Genomic DNA, 11,088 nt, shown 5'->3' with positions numbered 1-11,088 from the left:
GAAAAGGGCAGATATGAGAATTCCTTTATCACTTGGTCAGGTTTACAGATGGAGACACCAAAGCAATGAGAGTTTTAAGAGGCGCTCAGAAAGTCAGTAATCTCAGCACTTTAGGAGGCTGAGGTGGGAGATCATTGAGCCCAGAGTTTGAAACCAGCCTGGGCAGCAAAATGAGACTCTATCTCTACAAAAAATTAAAAAATTAAAAATTAAAAAGTCAATAGCAGGGCTAATGAGAAATCTAGATTCCTGATCTTGAAGCACATGGTTAAATAGAAAAATCATATCTCCATGGGCATCAAGGAGATGGAAATGGGGATGGAAAAAAGGTACTGTCCTTTCTCTTAAAAGTAGTATGCACTTTTATAAAATACTCTTTTTGTAAGAAGTAAAATATAAATGTTCATTGTAGAAAATTTGGGCAATACCAAAAGTTCAAAGAAGAAATGAAACCCACCAATAAGCTCGGTACCCAGAAATATCCCCTGTGAATGTTGGTATATTTCCATCCAGGAGTTTATGTGCTGTTATCATTTACAGACAGACAGCCCTTCCATTCTACTCCGTTTTCTGAGAGCAGGAATCTGAAAGGTAGATCTCAATCAATAATTGATGCCCCCATTGCATGCCCAGCACTATGCCAGGCACCATGGGGTCAGAAGGAAGAATGCACTCCTCACTCTAAGAGGCTACAGTCAGTTAAAGAGATAATACACAGACCCAGAATCAGGGAGCTGGCAAGAGCATCATATGAGCAAACTGGCTGCAGGAATTCAGAAAAGGAAAGCTGGCTGGGAGAGGCTTAATGGAGGAAATGATCTGGAGCAGAGGTATGAACAACGTTTAGACTCAGGATTGCAGAAAGAAGGGAGAAATGCACTCTGGGGTTGAGCAGGTGGAAGATGGGACAAAAACAGCATGGACCAAGGACAGTTGGCTTGGTTCCTAAGGATATTGGCCTGGGTTTAGAGATTAGAGGGTGTGAACAGAGGCCCTAACATCACAGGTTTTACAGGCAGTGCTACCCACAGTTACTGTACCAAAGTCATTTCTTTTCCAAGACCAATGCAGAGATCAAGGCTATATACGAGGATCCATTTTATTCACTCTTTCCAATTCAACCAAACCTAGGCATGCAACCAGAAAACTTCCACGAGGCTAAAACATGCTCTTGTTCCTTCAGAAAACAGCACAAGTTCATCAGCCTGGAAAGTTCTCAAACATTCTCGAAGCTGATGTCCAGGAAGTGCTAGGTCAGGGCATGTGCTATAGGAGGGACCACAGGGGAAATGATTGTACAAAATCATGGCACAAAGTCAAAACCCAGCATGCACCAGCCAAATCCTGCATATATGCCAAAAACGGAATTCTGCCACCTTAGTAACACTGAAAAAAAATATATCCTGGGTAAGAGGTGGTGTGATATCTGAGAAAATCCCAAGGTTGTATCTTGGCAGTTCTACTCCCGGTGTAACCTTGTGCAGTGACTTAATTGCTTTGCCCTTCAATTTCCTCATCTGTAAAATGAGGATAATAGCACCTGCCTCATACTTCTGATGTAATGATTAAATGAAGTAATGTATACAAAGCACCTCACACCACATCTGGCCATTGAGTAAGCCCTGGGTAAACACTGGTTCCTCTTCTTTTCTTCCCACTAGTCTAATATTAGAAAGCCAGATCAAAAGGGTCAGTGTGATTTGGGGAAACTAAAAAACAGAATATGATGCTAATAAGGCTTGAAGCCTCAGACCACATTCAAGGTCTCTAGGGCATTGGTAATGTCCAACTTCTTTACATGGCTCTAAGGTTCACATCTGTCTGAGATGTCACAGCTTGATCAAGGCCTCCTCTATACCATACTCAGCATAAAGTGTTTTGAGACAGGATCTATAATAGGATGCTGGAGTGAGGCCAGCATAGCTGCCCTGAAACCCTGCCTCCTGCCCCCAGCTCAGGTACCAAAGGAAGGCAACATGGGGTATTGAAACAATTTCCAAAGGTTTAGCTCACATAAGCGGAATAGAGACAGAGAAGGGAAAGTCCTCAACCTAGAACACAGATTAATTACCAGGGAGCCAGAAAAAGCTAATAATCCTAGTTGACAGGCAGCCAAATGACTTGGGGTAGCTCATTTAGAGTGTGGGTGTTATGCAGCCCAGAAGACAAACACGTGTAAACAACAGCAGGTAAAACATGAACCAAGCTACTTAGCAAGTTAGATCAAGAATCTATTGATTGCCAAGTCTCTTTGAGTCCTGCAACACACTTCCTCTCTGTCCCTTCTGTTAAAGCAAACTAAATATGGCCCAAGAAGGACCCCATACTTCTATATTTCAGTCCCTGTGGACGAATTGTAACCTAGCTTAATAGGCAGACAAGATTGAAAACCTAATTTCGTAGTATGTGCCTGTAACAATAGCTGAGTCTTGGCCAATCCCAGCAGCCATGCTTCAACCACTCATAGACTGCTGAGTGTTCAAAGAAGGCAAATGCCAACCTGTAACCAATCCAACTGTTTCTGTACCTCACTTCAGATTTCTGCATGTCACTTCCCTTTTTTGTGTCTATAAATTTGTTCTGACCACCAGACATCCCTGGAGTCTCTCTGAATCTGCTGATTCTGGGGGCTGCCCAATTCACGAATGGTTCATTGCTCAATTAAACTCCTTTAAATTCAATTCAGCTGAAGTTTTTCTTTTAACACTTCATTCCACTGTCCCTGCCCTAGTTCAGGCCCATATTACCTCCTGTTAGCTCAGGGACACCTTCATTTTCTGAATACACAACTCAACAAGTTCTTCACTGATCATCAAATAAAATCTACATTTCCTAACCTGACATTCAAAGCCCTCCATAATATGATCCACATCTTAAACAACACATTCCATTTCAGGATCCTTATGCTTCAGACAAACCAAAGCCAACAAACCTAAGCCTTTGTATTTTTCCACCTCAGTGTCTTTGCTTGAGCTGTTGTTTCACAGCCATTCTCACGTATTCTTTGTGTTAGTTACCTAGGGCTGCTGTAACAAATTACCACATCCCGGGTGGCTTAAAACAACAGAAATGTATTCTTACAAGTCCAAGATCCAGATGTCAGCAGGGCTAGTTCCATCTGGCAGCTCTGATGGGCAATCCGCTCGATACCTCTCTCTTAGCTGCTGCTGGCTGCTGGCAGCCCTTGTCATTCCTTGGCTTGGGGCTGCCAATCTCTGCCTGTCTTCACATGTGTGGCCTTCTTCTCTCTGTGTCTCAGTGTCTCAAATCTCCCTCTGCCTTTGTCATATAAGGACACCTGTCATTGGATTTAGGGCCCATCCTAAATCCAGGGTGGTCTTATCTTGAGAGCCTTAATTACATCTACGAAGTCCCTTTTCTAAGGTCACAACCACAGGTTCCGAGTGGATATGTCTTTTGGGAGGCCACAATTTAACCCGTATACCCTTTAAGACCTTGGTCTCTTGCTGCCTCCTTTATGAAATTATGCCTTGATGTCTAGCCCCAGGAAGGAATTTCTCCCAACTATGAACTGCCAAGAAACTCAACTGAATTTGACTTTGTGATATTGTGTTTGTATGAACAGCTTATCTTTGAGTGAGTTGCCTAACTTCTGTAGGCCTCAATTCCTCATCTTTGAAACAGAGATGATTATTACATTTATTTTTAGCATTATTTTGGGTTTTGGTTTTTTTTGTTTTTGTTTTTTGAGATGGGGTCTCTCTCTCTGTTGCCCAGGCTGGCAGTGCAGTGGTGTGATCTCAGCTCACTGCAACCTCCACCTCCTGAGTACAAGCAATTCTCCTGCCTCAGCCTCCCAAGTAGCTGGGATTACAGGCGTGTACTACCATGCCAGGCTAATTTTTGTATTTTTAGTAGACACAGGGTTTCACTATGTTGGCCAAGCTGGTCTTGAACTCCTGACCTCAGGTGATCGACCCACCTCGGCCTCTCAATGTTCTGGGATTACAGGCGTGAGCCACTGTGCCCAGCCTATAGCATTATTTTGATAAAAAGAAGTTTTAAGGGACTTAGAACACTAGCCAGACATAGCAAATCATCCATATGTGCTATTATTATCCTTATCTTTATTATCATATATTGTCCCTACTATATTGTAAGTTCCTTAAAGATAGTCATCTTTGCAGCCTTCATGGATTCTAAAAAGTATCTCGCACAGAATCACGGACGAGTGAACATATCAGGGAGAAGGAGGGAATAACAGCTAAGTCATCTTGAGATAGTCAATATAGGGACGTGTTTGGAAATGTCGTGAAGAGTGACTCCTCTATCCAACATTCAACTAGCAGGAAAGTACTCAGGTCTTCCCCGAAGTGGAAAGTCTTGGTCAAAACTCCCTGCCAACAGTTTTCCCTTTGATTTACAAGCAGCACAACTTGGAGAGTTGCCAGTCTGGTGTTTCCAAGTACAGCATATCCAAAGAATTCCTTTCATAAACAGCATCATTTGCTGATTTGTCATCATGGTAATTATATTTTATTATTCCCACTGTATACTGTACCTCTCAGCACTGATGTGGTTCTGAAATAGAAGTGAAAAAAAGGGGATAGGGGAGGGGCTGACTCCCAGGCTTAAGGGAAGAGTGACTCAGTGGCCCTAGGGAGCCTCTTCTCAGGAACCGGGTAGGTGTGCTGACTCACTTCTGCCTCCGGCCTCCTCCCAAAGGTTGCTGCTTCTCCAGGACCTCACAGGAGTTGTGGAAGCCTTCAGTGGTGGCACTGGTAATTCTCTACACACACCATAATCTTCCTCTACATAATCCCATGAGCTATTTTGTAAAGCTGCCTTCTAGAAGGCCAGTGCTCTAGACACATGGTTCAGACCGAAGTCTTCAGGAAGATTTTTAATTTTTATGGGTACCTAGTAGATGTATATAGAAGATTTTCATTGTTAGTACAAGTACAAACACATACAAAAATCCATTCCTAGTCAGGTGCATACAAAGTGGAGTTCAGGCTGGGCATGGCACTTTGGGAGGCCGAGGCAGGCGGATCACCTGAGTTCAGGCATTCGAGACCAGCCTGACCAAAGTGGTGAAACCCCGTCTCCACTAAAAATACAAATTAGCTGTGTGTGGTGGTGTGCACCTATAATCCCAGCTACTCAGGAGGCTGAGGCAGGAGAATTGCTTGAACCCAGCAGGCAAAGGTTGCAGTGAGCCAAGATCGTGCCACTCCACTCCAGCCTGGGCGACAGAGTGAGGCCCTGTCTCAAAAAAAAAAAAAAAAGTGGAGTTCAGAGCAGACAGAAGCTGAAATCTTCATCCATATTTTCCCAAGCAAATACTGTAAAACCTAATCTCCCTGTTTTGCTGTGCGTGGCAGGAGGCAGGTAGCTACTGTCTGGGATCAGACATCACTGATGTGCTCAGCGTGGAAAATGGTAAAGCAACTCTCTCCTGCCCAGAATCAGTGCTGATTGATTGGTTCTGTTTCCATGAAACAACTGCCAAAACGATGCTTATAAATAACACTTCCCAGTTATAATATGCTTTCTAAAAGAATGCATTATTTATCATAGAAATGCTGTGATGGAATATGTTCACACAGGAAGAAATAATAGGGATCAGTCAAGGGAGAAAAAGGAACTTGTGAAATTTTAATTCTTGTCTTTAATATTATGTGAAATTAAGCCATTTTCCTGAGAAACTTTAAACACAGCAAGTCTTCTTTATGGCCAGTGTATAGCACTACCTGAGAAGGAAAGCTGCACCATTATAATTCAAGATTTTCAGTGGACTGGGGTTGGTGAGCAAAGACTATGGAGATCAAGGTTATCTGTGCTGTGCTTCAGCACCTCCTGACTAAGCCATTACACAGGCTCCTTCCCAGATGCTGACGTTCATGCTCCACCTCCACCAAAAACGGGGAGGAAGAATTATTGTGGGTTTTTATTTCAAATGATTACTGAAAGGACAAGAATTCATTGAATTTTGATCTAGAAAAGGCCTCTGTGCAGTGCTCAAATCCACCTCCCTATTCTTGTGTATAAAATCACTGTCTGGAAACTGACAGCTCCATGTAGAGATTAATCACACCCAATGTCCATGGCTTCTAAAAGAAAGAGAAGGCTGCATTTAGCAAATATTGCCACCATTAAAAAAAAGTTCTCTCCCAACATGGCTTCTAGAAACCTAATCTCATTTATGCAAATTCTTTTCCGTTTTTTCCTGGGCAGCGAAATTGCCCCTCACATTTAACAACCATCAACATAGTGTGAATGTGGATTACTCTACAAGCACTTTCCGTTTAGCTCCTATAAATAGGACCTCCTTGTATAAAATGTGCACATATATTCACATTGACTGATACAGTAACTAATCTTATTTATTTTTGGAAGTACCCTCTGGTCTTCTGCCATGAAGAAGTAGCTACCCTTTTTTTTTTCTTTAACATTTAGGGAGTGCATGCTCCCCCCCTTTTTTTTTTCCTCTCTCCCCTCAAAGCTGTTTGTTTTCTCCCCAAACCAGAAGGTATTCCCCTCATGGAGATGAAAGTGCGCCCCCTAGTGAACAATGTTTCTCAACATCCCTCCAACACTGAATTTCCATCTTCATTATTCTTGCTAGAGAATCCCAGGCCCCAGTGGTGACGTGACTGCACTTGAGAGGTTGAGGTTCAGTGCCCAGGGCTTAGGAGCTTTTCAAGGGACAGTAAAATTGAGAGCTAAGAAAGTCTATTGACTCCAAACATTTTTTTCAATTCCAAAACTGAAATTAGTGAATTTGATTAAATGTCTATAAAATATCAACTAATCATAAGCAATTCAACTCTTAAATTGTTACATATAAATCATATTTAATGTAGAATGTAGGTTCATTTTAATATTGTCTATAAGGAGGCCAGGCATTGTGGCTCACGCCTATAATCCCAGCACTTTGGGAGGCCAAGGTTGTGGGGGGATTGCTTGAGCCCAGAAGTTCAAGACTAGCCAGGGCAACATAGCAAGACCCTCAGCTCTACAAAAATTTTTGTTTTAATTTCCAGCTAATTTTTTAAAATTTTGTGTCGAGATGGGAGTTTTCACCTGTAGACAGGTGTGTGGTACACACCTGCAGTCATAACTAATACTTAGGAGGCTGAGGTGGGAGGATTACTTGAGCCTGAGAGGTTGAGGCTGCAGTGAGCCATGACCACACCACTGCACTCCAGCCTGGAGTGTCTCAAATATATATTATATGTATATATGTATGTGTGTGTATATATATATATATTTTTTTTTTTCTGTGAGGAGGGACAGGTCCTCTTAAAATAAGAGTAAAAGCCATATTTTCCATAGAATTGACCTCTGTTCAAGACTCTTCATGACCATGAATATGCACTCCTGTCTTAACATTATTCTTTTAAAGATTCTAATAACAATACTTCATACTTGCAAAGTGCTTAGTAAAAGTTTACGTATGGCCAGAGCACAGTGACTCACGTCTATAATCCCAGCACTTTGGGAGGCCAAGGCAGGTGGATTGCTTGAGCCCAGAAATTCAAGACCAGCCTGAGCAACAAGGCAAAACCCCATCTCTACAAAAAAAATACAAAAAAGTAGCTGGGCGTGGTGGCGCAAGCCTAGAAGCCCAACTACTTGGGAGGCTGATGGGGGAGGATCACCTGAGCCTGGGATGTCGAAGCTGCAGTGAACTGTGATTGTGCCACTGCACTCCAGCATGAGCAACAGAGTGAGACCTTATATTAAAAAAAAAAAAAAAAGTTAACATATGCTCCTATTTAAGGCATTTAATCTTTACAACAGTAAATTGAGAAAGAAAAGAATGAATTGGATATAGTAGTTTTTTGGTTTTCTTCTTTTTTTTGCCAAAGTATAGAATATTATAAATTCTGAAGCCAAAAAAAAAAAAGTCAGAATCAAAACAGATAACCACCGCAGTTCAAAAGAAAACAAACTACTAATTTGAAATGGTCTATGTAAGCCTTTGGTAAGGGACAGTACATAGCAAATGACTCCATAGTCAGACACTCTGGGACGAGTTACTCAACCTCTCTGTGCCTCAGTATCCTCAACTCTAACGTGGGGACAAAAAGAGTATTTATCTCACCAGGTCTTCGAGACATTTAAATGAGTTCATATATGTGAAACACTTAGAATAGCGTGTGGTACATAGTAAGAGCTGAATAAATGCTAGCAGTTAACTGTTAGTCAATCAAACCATAGCAATCTTTGATTCCCACAATAGAATAACAAGATTTTGGGCTGGGCGCAGTGGCTCACGCCTGTAATCTCAACACTTTGGGAGGCCGAGGCAGGCAGATCACCTGAGGTCAGGAGTTCGAGACCAGCCTGGCCAACATGGTGAAACCCCATCTATACTTAAAAAAAAAAATGCAAAAGTTAGCTGGGCGAGGTAGCGCGAGCCTGTAATCCCAGCTACTCGAGAGGCTAAGGTGGGAAAATTGCTTGAACCCGGGAGGCAGAGACTGCAGTGAGCTGAGATCACACCACTGCACTCCCCGCCTGAGTGACAGAGCAAGACCCTATCTCAAAAAATAATTTTAAAAAAAACAAGATCTTGTATAAATCTCAAACAACTAAAACACTCACAAAACAATCACTAATATTATATTTTGAAACATTTTACCTGGAAACAATCTCAAACTTACAAAAAGTTACAGGAATAAAAATAATTTAAGGAACGTTGGTACACCTTTTACCCAAATGAGCTTATTACCATTTTATTCCTCTATTATTTGCATGGCACATCACTGCAAATTTGTGTCTCTACTTATTATAATTTTGATGTATTTGTTTTCTCTTGTAAAGTAACAAATTACCACAAATGTAGCAATTAAACGCCAACTTACAAGCTCTCAGTTCTAAGACGTCTGAGTATAGCACAGCCAGCTTCTTTGCTCAGGGTCTTTACAAAGCTAAAACCAACGTATTGGCCATGCTAAACTCCTTTCTGGAAGCTCTGGGAAGAATCCACTTTCAAGCCAATTCATGATTGATGGCAGTCATAGGACTGAGGTCCCCATTTCCTTGCTGGCTGTCAAATGTGGGCCACTCTAAGCTCCTTGAGGCACCCACATTCCTTCCAATATGATTATTTTTTAAATTATTACTTTAAATATTATTGTTACTTTTTGAGACAAAGTCTCACTCTGTTGCCCAGGCTGGAGTGCAGTGGCGCAATCATGGTTCACTGCAACCTTAACCTCCTGGGCTCAAGTGATCCTCCTGCCTCAGCCTCCCAGGTAGCTAGGACTACAGGTGCATGCCACCACACCTGGCTAATTTTTTTAAAATTTTTTGTAGAGATGAGGTCTCACTATGTTGCCCATGCCGGTCTCAAACTCCTGGACTCAAGCAATCCTACTGCCTTGGCCTCCCAAAGTGCTGGGATTACAGGAGTGAGCCACCATGCTCTGCCCACATTCTTTCCAACATGGCCCCATTTATCTTCAAAGCCAGCAATGAAAAATCTCCCTCATGGCAAATCCTTCTCAGATTTTGACTCTCTCTCCCAAAGAAGAGCCAGTTCCTTCTAAAGGCTCACCTGATTAGGTCAGGCTTACCCAAGAAAAGCCTGGATACTCTTTCTCAAAGTCAAATGATTTGGGACCTTAATTACATCTGTAAAGTGCGTGCATAGCAGCACTTAGATTGGTATTTGAATAACTGGGAGAAAGTGTGTATATACTAGGGATAGGAATTTAGGGGGTATCTCACCGTTCTGCCTACCACATATGATGAGAGACTTTACAAGTCTATGTGTAAGACTGGTAGGGCTGCCACAACAAAATACTACAGTCTGTGGTGGCTTAAACAACAGAAATTTATTTTCTCACAGTTCTGGAGGCTGGAAGTCCAAGATCAAGGTGTCAGCAGGGCTGGTTTCTCTTGAGGCCGCTCTCTTTCAGTCGCAGATGGCTGCCTTCTCACTGTATCCTCACCTGGCCTTCTTCTCTGTGTGAATATCCCTGGTGTCTCTGTGTGTCCAGATTTCATCTTCTTGTGAGGACAACAGTCAGATCAAATCAGGGCTTCAACATATAAATTTTGGGGGAAACAATTCAGTCTATAACAGTCTAATAACAAAATTAAGAGCTAATATTTGAGCTACTAGGCAGGTACAGTGCTAAAAAAAAATGTGTAGGTTATCTCAGCACAAACCTTTAAATTAAATACCATCGTAAGCAATTATATGAAATTCCAATCTCATCAAAATGTTTCCTTTATTCTTAATTAGAAATTCTGTAAGACTTGTTGTGATTTGATTCTTAGAATGAGCTGTCTCTACTATAATATGCTTCCTATGCTACGTTCTAAGGTCAGTTTCCTTCATCCATCCAGTTTTACTGAGCAGATAAGCTTGGTACAGAGACATTAAAATTAGTTATCAAAATTCTTGCTCTCAGAGAGCAAAATCTAGTAAAAAAGATGTATTTTATGTCTGCCTCTGTACATTTTTTTTTTTTTGAGACAGAGTCTCATTCTATTGCCCAGGGTGGAGTGCAGTGACATGATCTGGGCTCATTGCAACCTCTGCCTCCCAGGTTCAAGAAATTCTCCTGCCTCAGCCTCCTGAGTAGCTGGGATTACAGGCGCACACTACCATGCCCAGCTAATTTTTCTATTTTAGGTATAGATGGGGTTTCACCATGTTGGCCAGGCTGATCTTGAACTCCTGACCTCAGGTGATCCACCTGCCTCAGCCTCCCAAAGTTCTGGGATTACAGACATGAGCCACCACACCCGGGCATCTGTACATTTTTACATATCTTACATAAAAAGTGTCAATTATAGGCCAGGCACGGTGGCTCGTGCCTGTCATTCCAGCACTTTGGGAGGCCAAGGCAGGTGGATCACCTGAGGCCAGGAGATTGAGACCAGCCTGGCCAACAAGGTGAAAACTCGTCTCTACTAAAAATACAAAAATTAGCTGGGCATGGTGGCAGGCACCTGTAATCCCACCTACTTGGGAGACTGAGGCACAAGAATTGCTGGAACCTGGGAGGCAGAGGTTGCAGTGAGCCAAGATCTGCACTCCAGCCTGGGTGACAGAGCAGACTCTGTCTTAAAAAAAAAAAAAAGAAAAGAAAAGAAAAGAAAAAA

This window comes from Gorilla gorilla, chromosome 15 (genome assembly GCF_029281585.2).
Source record: "Gorilla gorilla gorilla isolate KB3781 chromosome 15, NHGRI_mGorGor1-v2.1_pri, whole genome shotgun sequence".
NCBI lineage: Eukaryota > Metazoa > Chordata > Mammalia > Primates > Hominidae > Gorilla > Gorilla gorilla.
This window is presented reverse-complemented; position numbering follows the sequence as displayed.